Source organism: Desmodus rotundus, chromosome 6, assembly GCF_022682495.2.
Source record: "Desmodus rotundus isolate HL8 chromosome 6, HLdesRot8A.1, whole genome shotgun sequence".
NCBI lineage: Eukaryota > Metazoa > Chordata > Mammalia > Chiroptera > Phyllostomidae > Desmodus > Desmodus rotundus.
The window spans coordinates 84,839,592-84,866,448 of record NC_071392.1 but is presented as its reverse complement, the minus strand read 5'-3'; the positions used below and the strand labels follow the sequence as shown (position 1 = coordinate 84,866,448).

Below are 26,857 nucleotides of genomic sequence, written 5' to 3'. Positions count from 1 at the left end.
TCCCAGGTATTTGCCTAAGAAAAAAATGTATGTCCTCACAGACTTCTATCAGAACGTTCATAGCGGTTTAATTTCATTATAGCAACTGACACCAAACAAATGTCAACAAGAGAACGATACAGTCAACCTTCACTGTCCATTTTACCTTCCCACTCCTACATGCTCTTTGTCCTTAACTCCTTTTTTATTCTTTTTAGTGTGGTTGGGAGAGTGAGTAGAAATAAATGGTCAGCTGAGCATTTTAAACAGAAAGTCAGGCCACTTATTTCTTCTTTTCCCCAGAACTTTACTGTAATATCCTGGCAGGGAGGGGTTGTCAGCTGTCTGATTTTCAGGAATCTTGATCCTCCCTGATGCTCTGTTCCCTATCTTACAGCCCTGGAATTGTTAGGGTACGTAGGAGTTATTAGGGTTCTCACATGCAGTGAATGTGGTCCAATTTGGAAAGAACCAGAGCTGTGAACTAGAGAACTAGGGCTGTGTTTTGTGGAGAGGAATGGATAAGGGTTGAAGAAAGGGCAGATTTAGGAGAGGTTCCTCCTCTGATCTCTCTCTCTCTCTGGTGCTCAAGGAGTCATGGACAGAGAACGTAGGGCTAACTCAAGTCACAGAGCCTGGAAAATATCCCTAAATATTGCAAGGAACCAAGATAGGTCACTTCCAAAGTCAATGCCATTGATGCTATAATTGGAGAAGAGGCATTCCTCACAATTTGTAACACAGATATCACAGTGCGGGGCTGCTCTCAGATCCAAGGCTGCTGGTGTTGCCCTGGGAAGTGGAGAGGTGGGTGACATTCCTGAGGGGGGTATGCGTTTACACTTGCATGTATGTGCACACGTGTACCTCATAGGAACACAACTTACGGAGGTTAATCTCTAGTTAACATCAAGTTTATTCCTTCATTAACATCTCCAATGCCACTAGACAGCAGGTGAAGGTTTCTCCATCTCTGAGCATCTGTAAATGTCAGGAGGCAACTCTGAATCAGGAAAATTTTTTTTCTCCACCTGAAAAGTGTCTTTGCAATGACACACAAGGGACTAATTATTTCCTCACTTTGAAAACTTTGTAAGAAATGGAAGCGATTATTTCCTTCTTCGATGTGTACACTTTCTCTTCACTTCTACTAATACATCAGGGCACAAAATCCCCCAGAACTTTCTCCCAAGAGACTCTTTGCCGCTGCTCTCCCAGCCTCCTCCTCTCCTCTCCTAAAGTGATGAGTTCCTGACTTCTGGGCTTGGGAACTTGGTTTGGAATAAAAGAATCACCCCATCATCCCCAGAATCACACAGGAACGACTCTGTCTCAGACTTTGATGAATATAAAATAAATTTTTATTATGGCGCTACTAGGCAGATGTTTTCTTAACCTTGTAACCTGAAGGACCCTGCTAAAGGAGTATTTTATGAAGTATTTGCCATTAATTTTCTAAAGACGTTTCTCCTTGATTATTCTTCCAAATCATATCACTGAAGGTAGAGTCTGAGAGTTAGAACCTCAGGAATGTTCACCTAAGTTTTGCATTAACTTGTTAGGTAAGCTAGATCAAGTAAGTCAGCGTCCAAAATCTCATTAGAATGGCAGGAAAGGGTGTCTTGAAAATTGGGAGAAAAATCTGTCCTAGTGAGATTGATCCTTAGATCACTGGTCTCCTTACATTTTCTCCAGTTTGACGGGGCCATACATGTATGGAAGGCCATACGTGTATGCAAGGCCACATGAGAAATGCTAGGATGGTATTTTCATGTGAAGAAAAGTGTGCATTGGGTGCGCCAGCTTTCTAAATGGAATCCTTGGGTTAGTTTCATAGTGTCTCTCTTAAACCTCAATGGTCAGAATTGACTTCCATTCTTTATCTGACTGGTTGACGGGGAACATAGCAGGGAGGTGGCTTATATGAAACTATTCACTACTCCTCTGCCAAAGGGGCCTAAACTGGCTTTCAGGAATTTGGTATGGTGGATCACTATGCTTCCCATACTCATCCGTCATCTGCATCCTGCTATGTAAAAGAAGTAAGAGGTATAAAGTACGTACTATGCTCCTGATATTGAGAATACATTTCATATTGAATAAAGACATTCTCTGACATAACAAGGATACCATTATCACACACAAGAAAATTAATATTACTTCAGTAATATAAAATATATAGTCCATATTAAATTTTTCCAAATACCTTCATAGCTTTTTAAAAATTCAAAGATCCTATCAATGTTCATGAATTGCATTTAATTATTTATTTAAATTTGTTTTAATTGATCACATTTCCTTTGATCATTTTTATCTTGTTTTTAAATGCTATTTTCTTTTTAAATTTTTCAATTACAGTTGACATACAATGTTACATTAGTTTCTGGTGTACAACATTGTGATTATACATTTATATACCTTACAAAGTAGTTGCCCTGATATGCCTCATATTCATTTGACACCATAAATAGTTATTACAGTATTATTGACTGTATTCCTTATGCTGTACTTTATACCCCTGTGACTATTTTTATAACTGGCAATTTGTACTTCTTCATCCCTTACAACCTTTTCCCCCATCCCTCCAGTCCCCCTCCCATCTGGCAGTCTATGCTGTCCTCCATAGTTATGAGTTTTTTTTGTTTTGTTTGCTCATGTATTTTCTTTTTTTCGATTCCATATATAGGTGAAATATGTGGTGTTTGTCTTTCTCAGTCTGACTTATTTCACTTAACATAATCCTCTCTAGTCCACTCATATTATCATAAATAGCAAGACTTCATTCTTTTTATGACTGATTCATATTTCACTGTATACATGTACCACATCTTTACTCATTTCTTCACTTTGTCCATTTGTCATAGATGGACACGTAGGTTGCTTCCATATCTGAGATATTGTAAATAATGCTGCAATGAACATAGGTCATTTCAGATTTCTTCCAAAGGATTGTTGTCTTCTTCAATTTTTTCTTCAATATCTTATAAATTTCCAAGGTCTTTTTCCTCCTTGGTTAAATTTATTCCTAGGTTTTTTTGATGCAATTGAAAATGGGATTGCTTTCTTAATTTCTCTTTCTGATAGTTTATTGTTGGTGTATAAAATTCAACCAATTTCTAAATATTAATCTTGTATGCAGCTACTTTACTGAATTCACTTATCAGATCTAACAGTTTTTTTGGTGGAATCTTTAGGGTCCTCTCTAAACAATATCATTTGCAAATGATGACAGTTTTACTTCTTCCTTTCCAATCTGAATGCCATTTTATTTTTGTGGTCTGACTGCTGTGGCCAAGACTTCCAACACCAGATTGAGTGAAAGTGGACATCCTTGTCCTGTTCCTCATCTTCCAGAAAAAAAGCTTTCAGCTTTTCACCATTGAGTATGTTAACTGTGGGTTTGCCATCTATAGCCTATGTTATATTGAGGTATGTTCCCTCTATGTCCCCTTTGCTGAGAGTTTTTATCATAAATAGATGTTGGATACTGTCAAATGCTTTTTCTGCATCTATTGATGTGATTATGATTTTTATCCTCAATTTTATTTAGGTGGTATATTGCGTTAACTGATTTGTAGATAGGGAACCAAACTTGCATCCCAGGAAAAAAATCCCACTTAATCATGGTGTATGATCTTTTTAAAGTATTGCTGAATTCATTTTGCTAATATTTTGTCGAGGATTTTTACATCTATGTTCATCAGGGATATTGGTGTATAATTTTTTTTTTAAGTGTCTGTCTGGTTTTGGTACCAGGGTAAAGCTGGCCTTGTAAAGTTAGTTCAGGAGGCTTCTGTTCTCTTCAAAGTTTTGGAATAGTTTGAGAAAAAGAGGTATTAATTCTTCTTTGAATGTTTGATGAAATTCACCTGTGAAGCCATCCAGTCCAGGATTTATGGCATGTTTGTTGGGGGAGTTTTGATTACTGATTCAATTTCATTAGTAATTATCATTCTGTTTCTTCCTGATTCAGTCTTGGATGATTGTATATTTCTAGGATTTATCCATGTATTCCAGTCTGCCCAATTTGTTGGCACACAATTGTTTGTAGTATTTTATTATAATCCTTTGTATTTCCGTAGAGTTGCTTGTCACTTCTCCTCTTTCACTTCTGATTTATTTATTTGGACCCTCTATCTTTTTTCTTGATGAGTCTGGCTAAAGGTTTATCAATTTTTATCTTTTCAAAGAACCAGCTCTTGGTTTTATTAATCTTTTATATTATTTTTTTAGTCTCTATCTCATTCAGTTTTCACTCTGATCTTTATTTTCTCCCTTCTACTCACTTTGTTCTTTGCACTTCTTTTCCAAGTTTCTTTAGGTGTAAGGTTAGATCGTTTATTTGAGATTTTTCTTGTTTTCCCAGGTAGGCCTGTGTTGCTAAGAATTTCCCTCTTAGAACTGCTCTGGCTGTGTCCCATAGATTTCAGGTCATCATGTTTTCATTTGTCTCAAGATATATTTTGAGATCCTCTTTGATCTTGTTATTAACCCATGCATTTTGTAATAGCATGTTCTTTAGCTTCTACATGTTTCTGTTTTTCAGTTTTCTTCCTGTATTCCAGTTTCATGCAGTTGTGATTAAAGAACATGCTTGATATATTTTCAATCTTCTTAAATTTTAGACTTGTTTGTGGCCTAACAGGTGGTCTGATGTGGAAAATGTTCCAGGTGAACTAGAAAAGAATGTATATTCCACTGCTCTTGGATGAAATATTCTAAAAATATCCATTAAGTCCATCTGGTTTAATGTATCATAGAAGGCCACTGTTTCCTCGTTAATTTTACATCCGGAAGATCTATTCATTAATGTCAATGAGGTGTCAAAGTCCCTTGTTAGGGCATTGTTGTCATCTCTTCCTTTATGTCTGTCAACATTTGCTTTACTGATTTAGGGGCTCCTACATTAGGTGCATGGGTGTTCACAACTTATGTCCTCTTTATCAGTATTAAATTCCCTTGTTTTTCTCTTGTTACAGCCTTTGTTTGAAAGTCTATTTTGTCTGATGTTAATTTTGTTACCCCAGCACTTTTGTTTCCATTTTCATGAAGTATCTTTTTCCATCCCTTCACTATCAGTCTCTGTGTCTTTCAATCTGAAGTGGGTCTCTTGTAGGGAGCATATATTATGGGTCTTGTTTTTTTATGCATTCAGCCACCGTATGTCATTTGATTGAAGCATTTAGCTTATTTACATTTAAAGTAATTGTTGATATATAGTTATTGCCATTTTATTGTTTTCTGATTGTGTTTGTAATTCTCTGTTCCTTTCTTATTGTCCTGTATGTTGATGACGTTCTATAGTGATATTTTTGGATTTATTCCACTTTATTTTTGGAAGATCTATGACAGATTTTTGGCATGTGGTTACCATGTGATTTATACATATCAAGCTATGTTTATAGCAGTTTATTTTAAGTTGATGGTCACTTTAGTTTAAACATTCTAAAATCACTGCAATTTTTTTCTCACTCCCTTCATTTCATGTCTGTTTTTGTCATTATTTTTTACTTTTGTGTGTGTGTGTTTATATGTATCTGTTAATTCATTCTTTTAGCTACACATGATCTTCCTACTTTTCTCTTCTAAACTTTTTATTAGGTTTATAATTGGTTGATCGACTGATTTTACTATTTGCCTTTGTCAGTAAGATTTTTTTCTTTTCCTATATTTTCTCATTCATATTTTTGATCTTTTCTTTTTTACTTAAAGAAGTTCCTTTAACATTTCATATAGTAATGGTTTGGTGATAATGAAATCCTTTAGGTTTTTCTTGTCTGGGAAACTCTCTCTCTCTTTCAATTCTAAATGACAGCCTTGCTGGGTAGCCCAGAGATTTTCACCCAGCATGCCACAGAAATTTTTTAACTGTGCAAGACCTGACAATTTAATCATGGACACTGACCTCTTTTTCCTTAGATTGTCAAAAAATGACAACAGCCAGCATGGCAATAGCTTTCCAGTGAAAATGAATCAAAATTATACCTACTCTTTTGTCAGATTGGCAAAAAATAAATTTATTGGTTTTCCACAGAATTTTAGTAATTAATTTATATATGCCATGAGACAAAAAAGGTTGAAAATTGCTGAGGTAATGTTGGTTGTAGGTTTTTTTCTTTCATCACTTTGAATATTTTTAAGCCACTCCCTTCTGGCCTGCAAAGTCTCTTGAGAAATCAGCTGACAGTCTTATGGGAGCTCCCTTGTAAGGAACTGCTTTTCTCTTGCTACTTTTAAGATTGTCTCTTCATCTGTAACTTTTGGCATTTTCATTATATGTGCCATGGTGAGGGCCTCTTTGGATTCATCTTGTTTTGGATGAATCCAAAGCGGACAGTTAAAAAAAGAATGAAGCGATCTCCCATAGAGAAATTATTTGGCTATATATTAGAACACTGCCAACATGTTAAAATTCCTTGTAGATCAGAGTTTGGTGGTAAAAAATAATCATTTCAGACATTTCAGATTACTCCGGTCCATGATGGTGGGTCCATGACGTCCTTAGCACAGAGCTAACCCTTGAGGCAGTGACAGAAGCGTTTCAGGACATCCCGAAAGGCCTCTACACATAGAGGAACAGGCAGCTGCCATAGCCGATCACCACAAAGGTGAAGTGGGAGGCACACGTGGCGAAGGCTTTCCTGCGGCCAGAGGCTGAGGGGATCTCGAGGATGGTGCAGATGATGTAAGTGTAGGAGACAATTATAGAGATCAAAGAACCAACGATAATGAAAACAGCCATTAAAAAAAGAACAAACTCTGTAAAAAGAGTGTCGTCACAGGAGAGGCTGAGCAGTTGTCCTCGGTCACAGTAAAAATGGTCCAGCACATTTGCCCTCAGAAGGTAAACTGAAACGTGGCACAGACTGGCCAGATTTGAAATAAGAACCCAAACAGCCAGGACACACTTAGCACCCAGCTGCAGGTATGGCTGTTCATAATGACGTTGTACCTCAAAGGGTGACAGACAGGCACGTAACAGTCCACAGCCATGGCTCCCATTAACACCAACTCCGACGTGCCCAAAGAGAGGTACAAGTATAACTGTGCACCACAGGCAGCCAAAGATACTGCCTGCATCCTGGGGAGCAGCAAGTTCCAGAGCATCAGGGGGACCGCAATGGATGTGATCACGATCTCTAGGACAGAGAGGTGGCCAAGGAGGAAATGCACTGGGGATGGCAGATGTTTATCAACACGGTCATCATGACGAGGTTTCCCATTCCTGTCACTAAATAGAAGAGGAAGAAGGTACAAATAAGATAGAAGGCAGAATGCTTGGGAGCCAGGGAAGCCTAAGAGATAAAATTCAGCAATGCTGGGTGATTTTCCAACATTTATTTCTGAGTGCTTGTTCCTTGTCATATCTGGAGAGCAAAAGAGAGATAACTCTGCTTCTGATCTCAAATGGAGCGGAAACAATTCCAGGTACAGAAACCATATCTTTCCCTCCTGTTCATGGGCTCCACAACATGACTAGAAAGGGTCTGTGTTCTAATGTCTCCCCCCACGTGGTCACTGCCATTTTTTTAAGAATACACACAATATATGAAGAAAACAATCTGGCCGAGAAAGAGCCCAGTCACCAAAGTGCCATCTCATAGGCTCCACCCAGCACACAGCACCTGCGTCTCTCAAGCCACAGGTCATCCTGTCTCTCCCTCTGCTCTGAACAGCCACTCAAGTCTGCCTCCCTGACTACAATGTGCTCCTTTGTACCACTAACTCCCTTCCATCTGGAATGCCCTAAACAACCCGGTCCACCAAGCACAATTTATCCTGTGAGTCCTCCAGTATCACATCCAACAGAAGTGTTTTCTGGCCCCATCCTACCCAGAGCTGGTTATGTATTTCCTTCGCATCTTCATGACCCAGAGACCATTTCCACAACAGTCATTTTAAAGTTTTTCCCTTATCTCTAGCATCATTGGTGTCACTGATAGGAGGGGTGTGGGAAACTCTCTATGGACTCTGTAAAATTTCGGGGACAAGGAACGAGTCTTTCTCAGCCCACCAGTCAGCGAGTTCCGTGTGAATTACTGCTTTCCTCCTCCTTATTCTTGGGAGAAAAGTCTACCTGGCTTTTCTCCCCAGTGAATGTGTCTTCTCATGGGAGATGGACTAATCAGTACCTGAGCTCAGTCAGTCAGGGCCTCTATGACTCTAACACCAACAATCATAGACTCAAAGGAGGAAGGTCTCCAGAAGGGACTGGGAGGAGGTTCTACTTGTCCCTCAACCTCCTCTTGTCCAACATCAACCTCATGCTGGGAATGGCAGACAAGAGGCTAAAGGTCCCATTTCAAAATCCCCTGTCTTTGTAAGAACTCTAAACTCTAGATAAAGCAGGGAATCAAAGCAGCCAGATGTGGACTCTGGGTCCAGCCCATGCCCCACAAGTATGTGTCCAGGGTGTCCGCCTCAGAAAGTGACCAGAAAGTGAGGCAAGTCCCCCACAGCCAATGCTCCTTTACAGCCAACATTTTCCTCCAAAATTATTTGAAATTAAAGATCCAATTGTCACTAACATAAAATAGACCCAAGGACTTGAGCCCCTTAGGATTTCCAGGATCTGGTCCTCAGTTCCTTCTGGTCTTCACTCAAGTGCCCAAGATCAGGGGGCCCTTCCTCACCGTCCTAAGAACACATACCACTCCTTACTCTGTGTCACCTCATCAGGATCCACTTATGTTCTTAGCTCTCCTTGCCTAAAATTATACTTTTTAATATTTTCTGTCTCCCATTTTACAATGTAAACGTCATGAAAGCAGAAACTCTGTCATGTTTACTTACTGCTTCTGACGGGTGATGAATAGTTTTGAATGAATGAATGAATCAATCAATCAATCAATCAATCAAGGGATGAACCTATGAACAAAGTTCAGCTAGTCCTGACTATAGCTGATTTTGAGGCAAACTTTGCTTTCTCTCCCTTCAGTCTTCACTGAAACACTGCCCCGTCAACACGCAGTCCTCTCTCTGGAGATCCCTTATGAAATGGCAACTGAGTAACAAGGACCGAAGATAGACTTGTTGGGAGACTCACTATTTTATCTTCCATCATTTCTGTTTGGCCAGAACCCAATGACAAGAAAGGAGAGAGCAGAGTCCTGACAAGAGCAAGGAGCTGTGTCTTGTCCAACAATGAGTCAGGGAAGCACTAAATCTGCTCTTTTCTGTGTGGGGGGTGTTTGGAGATGAGCCCACCTGTTAGGCTGCTCCCTGAGCCCACCTGTTGGGCTGCTCCCTGAGCCCACTGTAGATGTCCTCATTGAAGAGAGCAGTCAGGCCCAGAACTTCCCACCCTGATTTCTTCACGACCATGAAAGGCACTCCTGAAAGACACTCACCTCCAGAGAAGGGGACTGGACTGGAAAGTTCTATGGCTCTCCTAGAATCAGCACAGGCCACCTCCTACCTGACTTGTGCTGAGCAGGCTCCGGGGGCCAGGGCAAACCTCTGCTGCCCTCACTCTCAGGGAATAAGGAAACTGTTTTCACATAGGCACTCAGGGAAAAGTCCAGTAATAATAGGGCTGCAGGAAGTCCAGCTGTCTCTGACCTTCTCCCTCCTCCTTTTCCTCTCCAAGGTGTCCCCAAGGAAAGTCACAAACTGAAGAACCCTAGGGATGCAGTCAAGGGAAAGCCAGAAAAACCTTCAGCCCTTCTCTCCTGAGGCTAATCAAATTGTTGAACTCTTTAAAGTTTTTTTTACGGGAAAACTTGAAATCTATCTTACCAGGAGCTTCTTAGCACCCAAGCTGCCTTCCTCCCAGACTGCAAGTCCTAGTTACCACAAAACAGTCCAAACCAGTCTCCTGTTCTCTCTTGTGCACCTACCTCATTCCATTTAGCCCCACAGATACCCCCAAGCAGAATATACACAAACAATTCCAAGACATACATCAAAAGAACACAGGCCAGGGATGGGCAAGAGACGTAAGTGAAATGGCAGAGTAGGCAGCAGTTCCACAGAGACATAAGAAGACAAGCAGAGGCTGTCAGAACTTTGTCAGAACTCTGCAAAGAAACCAAGGAGACACTGATTCAAGAAAAAAGTGACTAAGAAATGTTACATTCCCAGAACCACTGGTTTTAGTAATTATTCTTTTCCTGTTGAATGTTTTTGGAACCTTGTTGAAATCAATTGACCACATACAGTTCAACACCAAGAAAACAAGAGATCCAGTTAAAAAATGGGCAGAGAACTTGAATATATATTTCTCCTAAGAGGATATACAGATGGCCAATAGACATACAAAAAAATGCTGTGTCACTAATCATCAGAGAGATGCAAATTAAACCCACAAAGAGATATTACCACACACTTGTCAGAATGGCTACCATCAATAAATCAACAAACAAGTGCTGGCGATAACATGGAGAAAGGGGAACCCTCGTGCAGTGTTGGTGGGAATGCAGACTGGTGCAGCCACTCTGGAAACCAGTATGGAGTTTCCTCAAAAAATTAAAAATGGAACTGCCTTTTGACCCAGCAATCCCACTTCTGGGAATATATCCTAAGAATCCCAAAACACCAACTCAAAATAATATATGCACCCGTATGTTCATAGAAGCGTTACTTACAATAGCCAAGATCTGGAAACAGCCCAAGGGCCCATCAGTAGATGAGTGGATACATAATGGAATACTTCACAGCAGTAAAAAAAAAAAAAAAAAAAAAAAGAAGGAACCCTTACCTTTTGCAACTGCAAGGATGGACCTGGATAGTATTATGCTAAGTAAAATGAGCCAGTCAGTGAAAGACAAATATCATTTGATCTACTTTTATGTGGAATCTAATAAACAAAACAAACTAATGAACAAAATAGAAACAGAAGCATGGATACATGGGACAGACTGACAGCTGTCAGAGAGGAGAGGGTGCTGGAAAACAAACAGAAGGTGAAGGGATTAGCCAAAGAACATACATGCATAATCCATGGACATGAACAACGATGTGGGGATGGCCCGAGGGGGTAAGCGGGGGCTGGGTGAAGGTGGGCAAGGTTGGGACAACTGTAACAGTATAAACAATGAAAAATAAAGAATGAACAAATGAATAATCAATTGCCCATGAGTTTATTTCTCTAAACTCTCAATTCTATTCTATTGATCTATATATCGATCCATATGCTTGTACTACAGTGGTTTGATTATTGAAGATTTGCAGTTAATTTTCTGAAATCAGGAAGTGTTTGAGTTATGCATGTAAATAAGAATATCTTTGAAATGTACAATAGTCAATATCTAATATTGGAGAACATGAGGTTGAATGACTTAAGGTCACACAGCAATTTAATAGAAAACGGATTTAATGACCAGGGTCTCCTGATTCCTGAACTAGTAGTGTTCATTATTAATACAAAATACTGTTTTGTAAAGGGTTTTCTGTAAATAATAAATTGTCCTGAATGATCCCTTAGAACCTACAAACTTTGAAATTATAAGACTCAAAGAGAGCCTATAAAAATCGTTTCATTTTGGCATATAATAGATGTTGAGTGAATTTTTTCCATACATCTTATTCTAGAGTAAGCTCCAAATAGATACGAGGGCTAAATGTAAAATCTGAAAGTGGGAAAAAAATTGGTAAATTTCCTTTAAATTTGGGAGTACAAAAGGATTTTCTCACATGTGATACAAAATCCAGAAGCATAAAAGAAATGACAGATTTGACTATATAAAAAAGTTTTAAAGTTTGACTTTTGCCTGTCAAAATAACTTTAAGCAAAGTCAAACACAAAAGATAAGTTGGAGAAAATATTGGTAAAGTACTAGGGGAGCCTCCCAAAAATGAAATTATCTTCTGTAAGGCAGGCCCCTTATACTACATGCTTCCCCCACTTGGTGAGTGTTCTAGGAACACATCTGTATCAGGGTACCAGCTGGCGTTGTTGTGAGAGGCTGCATTTGGCTTCAGTGAATTTTTTTGAAAACTCTTTCAACACGTTTGCCCATTTCATGATGGGTGATTTATAAGTGCACCTGCCCACACTGCACTGCATGTACAGCAGTTTTTGACCAAAACCAGCATGACCCCCATGCCCCACCCTCCCTATTTATCCATCTCACCCTGAGTAACTTTTTTTTGTTTCCCCAGATGATAAAATTCCTCAAAGGGAAATGTTTTGCCAATGCAAAAGAGGGGAAACAAAAAACAGCAGGAGCACTAAGAGGCATCAAAATCAACAATTTAAAAACTGTGGTGAGCAATGGAAAAAACATTGATAGGTGTATTGCATTAAATGGAGAATACTCTGAAGGTGACTGAAGTTTAAACATGTGAGAATAAATACACATTTTATAAATAAATTCTAGTCTGGGGGAGGGTTCCCCCTCGTATGTCACAAATAAAAAGCTAATATTAATATTTATAAAATCCTCTTAAAATCAAGAAAATAGATCAAAAAGCTGATAAAAAGAGTAGAAATAAACGAACGGTCCTTACAAATATAATGTTCAGCTTCACTCATTTTAAGATAAATTCACATTAAAATTACATGAGATACCATTTCTCATCTCTAACTTTGGCAAAATGATTGGTTGAGAAGACTGAGGCAGAATAGAGAAAACTGCTTTCTCTGACAACCAACTCCGCTGAGGGCAGGTTCAAGGATGCTCACAGAGGGAAGGGGTGGGATGGGGGGATGTCTGCCTACTACCCATCCTGTGGCCTTTGGAGGCTATCTAATTCATTCTGCTCTGTGCTAATAGGAGACTGATACCTTTGGATAATGTCTTGTGGTAAAACATCCTCGAGAACACACATAAAAGGAGAAGAGACTGATGGAGATAAACAGGTGCATATAAATAAATTTATTGCAGCCTATCACTGATACAAATTGGCTGAAATGCAAGGCTTGGATGGGTGGGGTCAATGCACCTCAGACAGAAATAAAAACTGCGGCTTCCCCCCAGCCCACCCTTTTGCAGCTCTGCCCCTGCAACACTCACACAATGGGGCGTTGGGGCGCTGTATCTCAGAGGAGCCAGAGAAGGGAGGGAAAAGGGGGTGAGCTTGGTTTCTGCCCTGGACTCATCAAACAGAAAGATCTCTCCACCTCCCTTAAGGAGTAGGGTAAGAAGTCAGGAGTGTTTAGCGACAACCTCTCCTGCAAACTAGTGAGATGGGGAGTAAATGTAACTACCCTGATAATAACCTATCACTGCTATCATACAACTGTTACAGAAACAAGCCCACCTCCCCCAGCGTCTTCTTCTTTTTTTTTTTTACACAATTAATATTGTCTTTGCCTGCCACTATTGTGTTAGGAACCGTGGGTCTCGATGCCAGAGCTTGGTGAAAAGGAAAGAACTCTTTATTCAAAAGTTATACCAGTTAGAGTAATGGCAGAATGTCCCCGTTAAACCCCAAAGTCCCTTTAAAACACCCACAAACACACACACACAATCCTGCCTCCCCTTGCCAAACCAGGCCAGTCAGGGGTACCCTATCTCAGGAAAAGAAAATAGAAGTCTGAATTTGGCTAAGCTCACGTTCTTAATCCAAAACCGCATCCTCATGGCGAGCCAGGGAATCCTTCTGCAGTCTTTCAAACAGCTACGAGAGAGCTTCGCATGCTGCTGCATCTTGCTTTCCTGCTTCGTAAGCCATGTGGTCACAGGAGCCCCCTCTCCACTCCTAAAACCCCCTGGCTAAGCCCCAGCATGGCTGCCGTGCCTGGGTTTAAATCCCAGGCACGGATCTTCCCCCGTAACCCCATTTCCAACTCCTCCCACAATTGGCTACACCTGCCAGCACTTCTGTATTTTTTTTTTTTTTCTGCTGCTTTTGGCCGCCATGCTTAGTTGGGCAGGCGTGGCCCCTTGGTGGCTTGGGGCAAACCATCTCCAAGCTCTTGCACAGGCCCTGTAACCTGGGAGCTGCCCCCCAGCTCCATCAGGGGTTAAAGTCATAAATACCTTCCTGGCTCCACGCAGCCTAGGAGGCCAGTCTGCTGTTACTGATGTGCTCAAATAACCCTCAATCCCCGTGCTGCTGCTTTTCCCAGCCCCCAAGTGAGGCCTGTGAGGGACCCTGGGGCCTCTCAGCCTGTGCCCCATTAAGTGTACACCCCTTTAAGCCTACACCCTGTTACCTAAACCCACCCTCTAGTTGTATCCACCTAATCTTCTGTGTTCACTTACCCTGTACTCCCCCCATTCTGGACTGTTTACTCTTTGCCAAAGGCTTCCTTACCAAATGCTGCCCCTATCTCCCTGAATTCAGACTTTGCTGATTCTCAGAATGCCCTCTCCCCCCATCTTTGTCCATTAATATTGTACCCGAAGTTTATGGACTGGCTCTTTCACGTAAGCTGTTCTTCCACCCAGCGGTGATCCTTCCTCTCTGGAATTGCCCAGGCACTCTGTACCTACCTTCCCTCAAGAACCTCGCAGGCTCAGCGCTGCACTACAGTTATTTGTGGATATGTCTTGTCCTAATTATGTGGCTTTTAGTTCCTAGTTCTTAGTTCAGGGACAGGATTCACTTTTACAGTCTTCATAGAGTCCAGAGCGCTTCCTAACACGGTGCGATTTTTCAGTAAGTTTTGGTTGAGAGAGAAATAACTGTATGGGTGAATAAACAAGAAATTCCCCAGATCCTCATTTCTAGAAAAGTTTTGCCAACTGAAAATCCAAATGCTCTTTGATATATGCAGATATGCACTGGGATCTTCAAAAAGGGTGATTGCTTTATAGCTGTAGTTGCACTGACCTTGGTGTAGCCTCAGCAAACGTAGGCAAAACTTGAGTTCTATAGATCTTTTAAGTAGCTGATGAAAACAACTACAACCACCCATAGACACAAGCACACACACACACACACACACACTCACACTGACCCAGGGAAGGTCTTTAAAAGAATTGCTAAATCATCTAATCAATTTTCAGCAAACCACTGTTCAACTGTGTGGCATGTGGTTTATATCTTGCCCAGATAGAATCTTGGTAATTATTGTCCCTCATTTCTACTTGTCTTTTTTGTTCTTAGGATAAAGCAGATAATGTTTGAAAAGACGTATCTGAGCTAATAGGATCCAAAAAGCTTCCTGGGTGGCTTCCGCTCCTTGAAACCAACATTCATGTTTTTGGTGTTATAAACACTTACTCACACGAGTTGGGGGCAAGCAAGCAAGCAGTTAAAGAAACCATGCCAACACCCAGGAGTCAGCACCGATCTCTTCTGAAACTCCAATCAAGCCCAGAGCTGGGGAAAGCCTGGGACGCAGATGCATAACGGGGTTGCCGTGGGTCAGCTGGGGTGTGAGGGTGGCAATGGAGCGCTATGTGAGCTTATTCTGTCGAAATAACGTTCTTGATCCAAGGGCTGTAGCTGTGGAGGTCAGTGAAGACAATAGTGTGTCCTGTCAGAATGCATCCTGTTGCCCAGGACATAATTCCTTGTAATTCACTGCCACATATGGCAGGTGCAGCTGTGACCACCTGCCAGACAGAGTAGAGGAGATCAGAACTTCCCTCCCACCTGAGGATCCCTCAACACCTGAACAAAAATGAGCCACTCTATTTGCCATGCAAAGGAGCCCAGCATATAAGAAAGTGCATGAAAGCTCCTTTCCACTGCACTAACTGCCCCCACCTCCCCGCAGTCCCTAGACAGACATTTCAGAGCCATAGCTGGAAGGTAGCTTTGCACCTGCCAGAACATCTGTTTCTCTCATCTCTAACACAGGCTGGAGGACAGAGAGTCATTCTTCAGCTGCTTTCTCTCTGAGCTCTAAACAAACTGTAAGTCCCACACCCTTGATGAAGGATGACAGGTAATGGACACAAAGACAGAAAAAAAGCTACGGAGCCTAGAGGCAAATGAGATAAGGAAAAGTACCTGGCATGGATCTCTGCTACCTGGTATGTTTCCTATACAGAACATGCCTGCAAGGAATTTTTCACGCAGTAACCTTTTGCAGTTTAAACCAGGATTCAATTGAATCTTCATGCTGTACAGGGTGTTGTCTGTATTCCCTAAGCACAAGAAATAAGAGATTTTCATTCTGTTCTGCATTATCATAAGGCATGATGCCTCCTCCTACCTCTGGGCTTAATCTCAGTTAAAATGGACTCAGGAAGAACTAGTGGAACTCCCACGGACTAAACATACCCTCCTGCTCAGTTTATCATCTCTGATGGACCATCAGCCTCAAGGGGTGGTTGATGAAGAAACAGCAAGCAAGATCTGAATCCAAGCTGTGCCATCACCAAGTTTGTGGCCTTGGACAATTTGTTAATCTTCGAGTCTTGGTTTTCTCATTTAAAAGATATATATCCGAATAAAACATCTACATGATGTATGATAACAACTGAATAAAATGCAGAGGGGACTTAGTGCCTGGTACTTAATTAGTGCTCAACAAATGGTAGCACTATTTAATGCTACCATTAAATAGCACTGATGTTGTAATCATGACAATATCACTCCTGTTAAGTAAAGGGAAAATATGACTTTCACAAATTTTTAAATTAAGATTCAAAGAAGTTAAGTAATGTGTCAACGACCCTATCATAAATGGCAGAACCAATATTCAAACATAGACCCCTGGATCCCAACCCTCTGCCATGGGTGCCAATGTGATACATACATGTTAACAGCTCGATTTAGGATTTGATTCCCAAAGGCCTAAAGGAGATCACCCTTCCACTTTACAGAGCCAATACTGTTGCTCCATTTCAGCTTCACACCTGTGCTTAGCAATCTGGCACCGGGCCTATAATTTCCAAGTCCTTCCCCTAATTCCTCAGAGATCCTAAGGATGTGAATATACCCAAGAACACAACTAACTCTTCTTTTTGACAGCCACTTACCAAAAAAATCTGTAGTCTGTAACCAGGTGTGAATCACACAGTCTTTAACTCGATTATTCGGAGGGGCAGGTAGGTGCAAAGTGTCAGTGGAGAAGAAGGTGAGAGGTACAGACAACTTTATCAGCATCAGGTCATTTTTAGGAGATGTAACTGTGAAGTTCGGGTGAACGAAGATCTTCTTATAAGGTATCATCTCCCCAGTAAAGCCTTGGAAACTTTGAGAACCACCATGAAAGATAACCTGAAGATCTCTGGAAAATGGACACAAAAAAACTGATACTATCATACGTCACAAGGCCAATCTCTCTCCCTCACACACACTCAAACACAGACACCCCGTTTTTCCTCTATAATAACCCATTTAACCTTCTCTTCTTATCTCTGTCCATTTGATCTTTTCTGCGTAGCTACCACAGGTGGTCATGTAGGTTGTGCACTCTCTAAATTCAGGAGTTAAGTTAGGCTTGGGCTCTGCTCTTAGCATAATTCCAGAGAGTGGCTCCAATTCCAAACAAAGAAAGATGAAAGAAGCATACAAATGCATAGCCAAGGCTTGTATGAAAGTAGTGAGTTCTATTAGGGGGCTCTTCGGGAGTAGGAGGGAAAAACAATGTGCAGTTGTACAAAGAAAGTAAGTTATGGTTTAGAGAGAGCTGGAACACTTTAAAGCCAGGAAGGACCATCTGAATATATTATGCTCTGCGGATTGCTATCAAAACTTTGCTGGATCAACAACTTTTTCCAGTGGTCCTTTAGGAGAACAACAGTCAAAAATCCTGGATATTCCCCTGAGATTCATTTAATACGCTCTCACGATCATGGCTCAGGACACTAAATTCAGAACAGGACACTTCCCTGAGGCTCCTGGGTCTGTCACCCAGGCAGGGGTCTCTGCAACCATGACAGTAAGGTTAAGTACCACATTGGTAACTGAGCACCAATGTTTTTGCTAAACTTCCAAATGCCAAGTTTATTTTGCCTCCGAACAACAATACCACTTGCCTCTCAGTGTGTTCTTGTCACTTTGTTGGGAGTGTATAAGACACAGTCTAAAAGGGTAAGGCAGGAATGGGCCTGATAAGACCGTCCTTGAGGCAACCCCATGGATTGAGAAGTTTAGGAGATCTTATCAAGGCAGCGTCCTTGAGATAAACTTTGTTTGGGGTCAATTTTATAAGACACTGTACATTATAAGGGCTCTCCTTCGTCTTGTTTCTGTGTTGTCTTTATGTTCATCTGCTGGGAGTGAAGGATTTTGTAGGGCCCCAGTTGGGGGTGACTGGTCTTTGGCCAAGTTGTTTTTACTGACTGCTGTAGTTCTCGGGGGATCACCTCAGTCTTTCTGGTCCTCGGTGGCAAGCATGTAAATGTTGCTCTAAATGGCATAATTCCCCAAGGACAACAGGGAGCCGCAGTGGCCCCTTAGGGGGACTTTTGACGAGAGCAAGATTGTCCATTTGAGGGACACATCAGAACAAAAAGGATCGAAACCCTCGTGATAAGATTCCCTCTTGATCTAAATGAGAGATCACTTACTGGACCACCTCCTGCATTCCCACACCCTGGGGATCACTAAGGACAGGCGTTTCAATGACATAACATGACAGCATTGTTGGGCCCAACTTACTGTTTAAATCAGCTGTATCAGCCCTCTTGTGTGTCTGTGTTTGTCAAATTGGCCTTTTCTGCTTCTAAGATTACTCTCCTTTCTTGTAGAAGGAAAATCACTCATGTTTACAGTGTTAATTTAATAACTATATAAATGGGTCCCCTGTTAAAGTTTCTTTTTTCTTCCTCTATTTCCCTGTTCCCCTTCTTTTAAGAATCTACTTTAATTTACCATAAAATATGTCTGTGAGTAAATACAGAAGTTTATATTGAAGAGAGCTCATGATAAATAGATGACTATCTCATTATGGTAAATTATGGTAAGTGAATTTTGGCTTAAAACAACTCAAAGCCATGAAAAACTAAACTATGGTGGGAAAAAAACCAGACTAATGGTTGCCTCTGAGGGATATGGACGGAATATACCTGAGAAGAGACATGAGGAAGGCATCAGGATATTGTTTAACTTTAGACTTTGCTACATTAAATAACCATATTGAAGTTTATAAAGCAATGGCTAGAGGAACAGAAATAGTGTGCATATGTTCCACAAAAATTAAATATGAAAGCTATCTAAAAATATTAGTCTAGCGAAATGGCAAAGGTATTTTCAGATTAACATAAACAGAATAGAAATTCATAATAGGCAGAAACAAGCCCAAGTATAGCAATAATCAAAATAAATAGAAAAGGCCTAAACTCACCAGGTAAAAGACAGAAATTGTAATATTGTACTTTTCAAAAATCTGGCTACATGTAAATTAAGAGACATGCTTAAGTCAAAAGGATACAGAAAGATGTAGAGAAAAGGAAAAGAAAAATGTAAAATTATATACCAGGACAATACTAAGCAAAAGAAAACCAGGGCTGGTATATTAATATCTGGCTAAAAAGGTTTTAAGACAAAAAATTGTCTATCTGAGTAAAATCAATAACATAATAACATGTTCAATATTATCGGGAATGTACAAAATACATAACTTATAAATGTACCTAAATTTACAGATACTTAACAAAATAACCTGAAAATATATCTTTAATAAACTTCTGAAACTATTTTGACCATTCTGTTAATACTAGAGAATGTCTCAACACAGTTCTCTCAATTGTTAATACAAGCAAGAAAAAATTAGTAAGAATATAGATTTGGACTACACAATTTAAGAGTTTAATACATTTAACAGAGTAAGAACTTTCCACCCTAAGATTTGAGGGTATACACTCTTTCAAGCACACGAGGAGGGTTTATAAAAATCGACTCCATACTGGTCCAAAGAGCAAGGTTCAATTATATTCAAAGAGCCAGTATCACATAGATCACGCCATCTGATCACAAAACAATTTAGTTAGAACTCAAATATCTTTTTGCCTTGACTTAAGAATTACTTACTTCTGGAAGTTTCCATTTAATATTTTCAAACCACAGTTGACCACAGGTAACTGAAACCATGAAAAGCGAAACCACGAAAAGCGAAACCACAGATAAGGGGGGCTACTGTATATACTGTATATACTACTGGTATATAACTCCAGAGTTATACTTGCAGGTAAACACCAATACGTGTATACACCAACACATATAAATACTGCAGATATATATACAAGAATATTCTTTAAGAAACACGGTACAAATATGTTTACAGTAACCATGTTCAAAATACAGTGACAGAAAACTAGAAATAACTCAAATCGCTATCAAGAAAAGAATGAACAAGTTGTGTGATATTCACACTGAAATATTATAAAGCAATAAAAAATGAAATGTAGTCATACACCTAACATTTTGGATAAGTCTTAGTAGAATGATTGCAGGATTATTATCACATATATAAGATGTCATAATATACTCTTTTCCTTCTGGCCATGTTAAACATAAGAATGTGGGACATTCCTCAGTCCATTTTTATCGGAGTAACTGAGGTCCTGTTAACCATCACAGCCCTGGGATTTCCTGACCAGCACAGGTTATTTAAAATGTTGAGTCCCAGCCTTGGAGCTTTGGAACAGAGCGGACTGGTCCCCATTACTTACGGCAAGAAGCAGTGTGCAGCTGTTACGACCCACTGAGGGGCAATCAGAGTCCCCACACAGGGCTGGTAACTAGACTTCAGATATAATAAGTAGAACATATGATTGAACTCTCCCGTGCCTGCACATGGAACAGCACCTGGAACACAGAGAGAAGAGAATCAGGAGACATTCCAGCTGATTAAAGGAAGCAGGGTGGTGATGGAGAGTTTGGGATGCCGGTGTCAGACTATATCAGTATTTACCACTTATTCACCACTACTTTATGGTACCAGAAGATCATACTATAAAAACACTGTACTGAGCACTTCCCATATTTTTGTTAAAATTTTTTTAATTTTCACAGAAAAAAAAACAACTGTTGTGTAGATAAATTTTAGGTTGCTTTACAGATTAAGAAGTTAACATTAGGGAACTTCCTTGAGGCCATACAAACAGTGTATGATGGTTGGTTCAAGGATTCAGACTTCGGTCTGTCTGGTTCCAAATCCCATGTATGCACTTATTCTCTACATGACCTCCTTACTTCTCTCCAGACATCCTTGCTCATTTCCAGTCTCCTGAAATCTTACTATTTCTTGGCTCTATCCGGAGTCTCAGCAATGCAGCCTTTCCTACATCTCCCTGACCTTTCCTGCTGGTCAACTGTAGGGATGTTCTGAGGCCAGTTATCATGACTCCAGCAGAAATGAAAACTAAAACTTTAATTCTGACATGAGAATGTAGGGAGAGATACTTGGTACAGATGGGCACTTAAATACAGTACAACACTTATTCTCTGGAAATAGGCGCCTAGATTCAGATTCTGGCTCTATCATTACTATTAGTATGAACTTAAACAAATTGTGTAAATCTCTACATCTTAATTCCTTATTTGTACACTGAGATCTTAAACTTCTATCCTAGGGTTATTTTGAGAATTAAATGTGTTAATACATTTATGTTGTTTGGAAGAATGTTTGGCATATAATGAATGTTCAATAATGTTATTTCTCAACATTTGAAAATCAGTTTGGAGCTTCTTCCTTGTGTTTTTCCTAGGAATTTTATCATTTCTAATCTTATGTTTAAGTCTTTGATCCATTTGAGTTCATTTTTGTGGGTGGTATAAGACAAGGGGTCCATTTTCATGTTTCTGCCTGTGGTTATCCCATTTTCCCAACAACATTTGTTGATAAGACTGTCCTTTCCCCATTGGGTGTTCTTGGCTCCCTTGTCAGATATTAGTTGACAGACATGCAGGGGGTTATTTCCAGCTCTCTATATTCTGCTCCATTGGTTTATGTGCCTATTTTAATGCTAGTAATATACTGTTTTAATTACTATAGCTTTTCAGTATAGTTTGATATCAGGAAGTGTAATACCTCCTGTCTCTTCTTCTTTTTCCAGATTGCATTGGCTATTAGAGGTCTTCTGTGGCTACACACAAACTTTATGATTTTTTTCTCATAAATTCCAATACCTTTGGAATTTTGATAAGGATTGCACTGAAACTGTAGATGACTTTGGGTAGTGGGAACATTTTAACAATATTAATTTTTCTAATCCATTAACATGGGATATCTTTCAATTGCTTTGTATCCTCTTCAATTTCTTTCACCAAAATCTTGTAGTTATCAATGTACAGATTTTTCATTTCCTTGATTACATTTATTTCTAAGTATTTTACCATTTTTGATGCTATTGTGCATGAAATACTGTAAAAATCCTACAAGAAATCATGAGGAAGAAACTCCCTGACATGGGTCTGGACAGTGATTTTTTAGCTATGACACCAGCAGCACAGGCAACAACAGCAAAAGTCAACAAGTGGGGCTATATTGAACTAAAAAGCATTTGTATGGGGAAAATCAATAAAATGAAAATGCAACTTATAGAATGGGATAAAAATATTTTCAGGTCACACATTGAATACAGTGTTAATATTCAAAATGTAAAGAATGCATATAATTCAACAAAAGCAAATAAACAACCCAATTTTAAAAATGGGCAGAAGAACTAAACAGAAATCAGGGAGATGCAAATCAAAATCCAAATGAGACCTCATCTCACACCTGTTAAAATGGCTGTTTTCATGAAGCTATAAAAGTCCTCAGAAAATATTAGGAAATAAAATCTAGTAATGTATAGAAATTTATACACCTAAATGGGGCTTATTCCAGGCATGCAAGCCTAGTTTAATGTTTGAAAATTAATCAATTTAATCTACTATATCAACAGACAAAACAGGATTATGTTAATGATGCAGATGGTAGAAAGCAGTTGAAAAATACAACATCCACTCTTAATAAAATATGTCAGTACGTTAGAAAGATGAATATTTTTCAATAAAGCATTTACAAAACCCTACAGTTAACATCATACTCAAAAGCCAAAAACTGAATGCTTACATTTTAAGACCTGAAATAAGACAACACTGTCTACTCTCAACACTCTTACTCAAAATAGTACTGTACATTCTGGCCACTGCAACAAGGCAAGAAAAAGAAATTAAAGGACAAACCAACTGGGAAGGAAGAAATATAACCATTCCTATTGGTATGTGGCATGATTGTTTACATAGAAAATTCCAGGGAATCTACAAAAAAGCTCCTAGAACATGTGAGCTTAGCAAGGTCACAGGATACATGATCAACACACAAAAATCAACCAACACTCTACATGCTAGCAATGAACAAATAAAATCCAAAATTAAAACTGCAATACCAGTTATAATCATGCTAAAGAAAATTAAGTAATTAGGCATATAGTTAACAAAATATGTACAAGATCTTTATGCTAAAAATTGCAAAATGTGGATGAAACATATCAAAGAGCTAAATATTCAATAAAAGGAATGACATGCTATGTTCATAAACTACAAAATTCAACAGAGTAAAAATGCTGATTCTACCCAAACTAATTTACAGATTTAATAAAATTCATATCATAATTCCAGCAAGATTTATTGTATTCAGAGAGAGACTTACGGAAACCTTTATAGGCAAAGTCACAGGCTAACATAATCTTTAAAAAAAAACAAGAGTAGAAGAGATCACTGTACCCACGATTAAGACTCGCTTGTCTAGGCACAGTATTCCAGACAATGCGGCACTGGCAGAGAAGCAAGCACATAAACTGATGGAAAAAACCAGAAAACCCAGAAACAGACACACACCAGTAAGTCCAATGATTTTTGACAAAGGTACAACAGCAATTCAATAAAGTATATTCTTTCAACAAATATTGCTGGAGCAATTAAACATCCATAGACTGAAAACAAAAACCTCCCCCTAAAGCTCGCACCTTATACAGAATTTAACTTAGATGGATTACAGACTTAAATATATAACTGTAATACTTATAGCAGGAAAAAAAAGAGAACATTTTCAGGATCTCGGGTTACACAAAGAAGTCTTAGACTTGACACCAAAACCAAAGCCCATAAAAGGAAAAGTTGATCAATCGACCTCATCAAAAAAAGACCCTCTCAAGAGAGGTTAAAGACAGGGTACATACTGGGGGGGGAAATATGTGAAACCTCGTATCTGACAAAGTCTCTTATCTAAACTATCTATTAGATACTCTCAGAGTCAACAGTCAAAAAAAAAAAAGTCTAATTAGAAACTGAGCAAAAGACAAGACTAGACACTTCACTGAAGAGAATATACATAGGGTAAACAGGCACATGAGAAGATATTCAGCAGCATTCGTCATTGGGTAAATGAACATTAAAACTACGAGATGTTGCTATACATGTAACAGGATGGCTAAAGTGAAAAATGATGCCAAGACCAAATGTTGGCAAGGATGTAGGAAAAGAGCTCACTCATACTTTACTGGTACGGATGTAAAATTGTGCAGCCAATCTGGAGATCCATTTGGCAGTTTGGTATGAAAGTAAACATAAAATTACCATAGGGTTAGAAAGTGCATTTTCCAGACTGAATCCCAGACAAATAAAAACTTATCATACAAAATGTAGTAGCTTTTGTGCTCGCTTCGGCGGCACATATACTAAAACTGGAACGATACAGAGAAGATTCGCATGGCCCTGGCGCAAGGATGCCACGCAAACTCATGAAGTGTTCCGTATTTTTATTACGCTGAGTGAGATAAGCCAGGAGGTGAGTGATCAAATGATCTCACCTTTAAGTGGAACATAATTAACAAAACAAACAAACAAGCAAAATATAACCAGACACATTGAAATTAAGAACAAACTGACAGTAACCAGAGGGGAGGTGGGAGGGGATAATGGGGGGAGAGGGGGGAAGGGTTTTCAGGAACTACTATAAAGGACACATGGACAAAACCAAGGTGGGGTGGAAGCAGGGGAGGAAGGTGGAGATGGCTGGGGTGGGGGGGAAGTAGTGGGGGTAAATGCAGACAACTGTACTTGAACAACAATAAAAATTTTTTTTTTAATGTAGCAGATTTGTTCATTGATGTCCTTCATTGGGTGAGTAATTAAACAAACTGTGGCACATCCATACCATGGAATAATACTCATAATAAAAAGGAACAAATTATTGATATGAACACAGCTTGGGAAAATCTCAAGAGAATTATGCTGAGTGAAGTCACGTGAATCTTTTTAAATCATAAAGGTGGTCACGTAACTCCCATATTTAAAACTCTTTAAAGGCTTTCTATTACATCCAGGATCATTTCTAAAACCAAGGATAGATGGCCCGCTGCTCTCTGACTCTCACTCCACTTCCTTCCTGTGCACTCCAGCGATCCAGGTCACACCTCATGGCCTTCACACTCGCTGGTTTCTCTGTGTGAACGGAAAACCTCCCATCCCCTACTGCACTTAATGTGGTTCATTACACTCGGTCTAACATAGGTTTAGGAAGCATTATGCATTATTAAAAGATAGACATTATTTTCCCACGTTTCACAGAAGAAAACTGAGGATCAGAGAGGTTAGAGTATTTGTCCAAAACCACTGAACTATTACGCAGAAGAGCATTACTGCCTAATTACAGAGCCATACTAATTTCACTGTGGTAAGTTACTTAATTGCTCCGTGCCTCAGTTTCCTCATCAATAAAAGGAGAACAGTAATACTTATCTCACAAAGTTGTAACAAGAATTAAGTGAGTTAATATGTAGAAAACAGGGCAGTGTCCATTATATAGGTACTAGATATACCTAAAAGCATATAGGTATATGCTTTTATGGTGGTGATGGTGATTATTATTACACATTATGTTTTAAGGCCCAAAGAACAAGATCTACTTTTTCCTTTTGACCCTTACAGCAAAATACCTGCTGTTTTTGCTTTTTATGTCTTTTATAAGTTTTGACTCCCCCTTCCAGGATCCTCTCTCCACCCTCCCTGCTGGCATGCCTCCGTGTTTCAGCCCAAGAAGGGTATCAGAGACTCAGAGGAGGTTTTCAGCCCATAAGAAAAAGGCTTAGTCAGGGACAACAAATGGCTGAGCCTGTACATGAGATGCCTAGGACACCACCCACTTCCCAAACTCTCATGTGCTGATCCACCAGCTCCCCCTCTCCTAAAGCACCACAGCCTCACCCCCGACAGAGTCCTAATGAACTTGACAGAGAGATCCCTTCAGGCACTCACCAGTCACCACCAGCAAGACTGCTAGCACACACTTCATGTCGGTGCCTGAATCCTGCTCTGAAGGTGAGGATGTAGTGGGAACTACCTGGCACAGAGCAGGTTTGGAACTTAGGACCTGCGTGAGGATTCTGAAGAGCAGGAGAAGGTACAGGGGATAGAACCGGGATGAGGATTCTATAAAAGTCTGTAGTCTAGAGGGCTCTCCTCCCAGTCTTGAGCCTCGGTGTGAAAAAAGGACAGTACACATGGAAATCTGCTCAGTCCAAGTACAGTCTGCCCAGTGGGATGACGAGTTCAAGGACCTGAGCTGTATCCATCTCATCTAGGGGAAAGAATTCCTAAGGAATCAAGTGAACCTTCCGTGGAGTTAAAATTCATCCCAAGTTCCTTCCTTTGCCTCTCAGTTCTTTTCACCAGTTCCTTCCTCACAGAGTGAGACTTGCACCCTTCCCTCTACATGAGGGGTCCCCACTGACCCCTTTCCTTTCTGGGCTACTTTCCTTTCTGCGGATGAAGCAGAGCTGTCCCCACCCCTCTGTGTGACTCCCCTCCCCTTTATGCATGTGTCACACTCAGCCCACGCCCCTCAGAACTGCTTCACTTGCGGGGGTTCATATCGCACAGCCACACATCTCATGTGATGAGAGTTCCCCACCAAGGCCCACACAGTGGCTCCCGTCAGATCCTTCCCTGTGTCCTGACTACACTGCCCTCCCGGACACGGCCCGCACACGCTCATCCGCACACTCACTTGCACCTACACTCACTCTCTCAATAGCTGCCTTTTTCAAACTTATTTCTGGTGGAAAAATAGAACAAGAATATTACTTAAATAGAAAATCAG

General features: G+C 40.0%; 1 non-coding gene and 1 pseudogene across 1 annotated transcript; one reads left to right on the top strand and one right to left on the bottom strand.

Annotated features, from left to right (window-relative positions):
* Positions 1-6,541: 6,541 nt before the first annotated feature.
* Positions 6,542-7,344, bottom strand: LOC112299861 (olfactory receptor 9A1-like; annotated as a pseudogene).
* Positions 7,345-24,410: 17,066 nt separating this feature from the next.
* On the top strand, positions 24,411-24,517 carry LOC112299955 (U6 spliceosomal RNA). The gene has a single exon (XR_002974332.2). It is a non-coding gene; the product is annotated as a U6 spliceosomal RNA (small nuclear RNA).
* Positions 24,518-26,857: the final 2,340 nt, after the last annotated feature.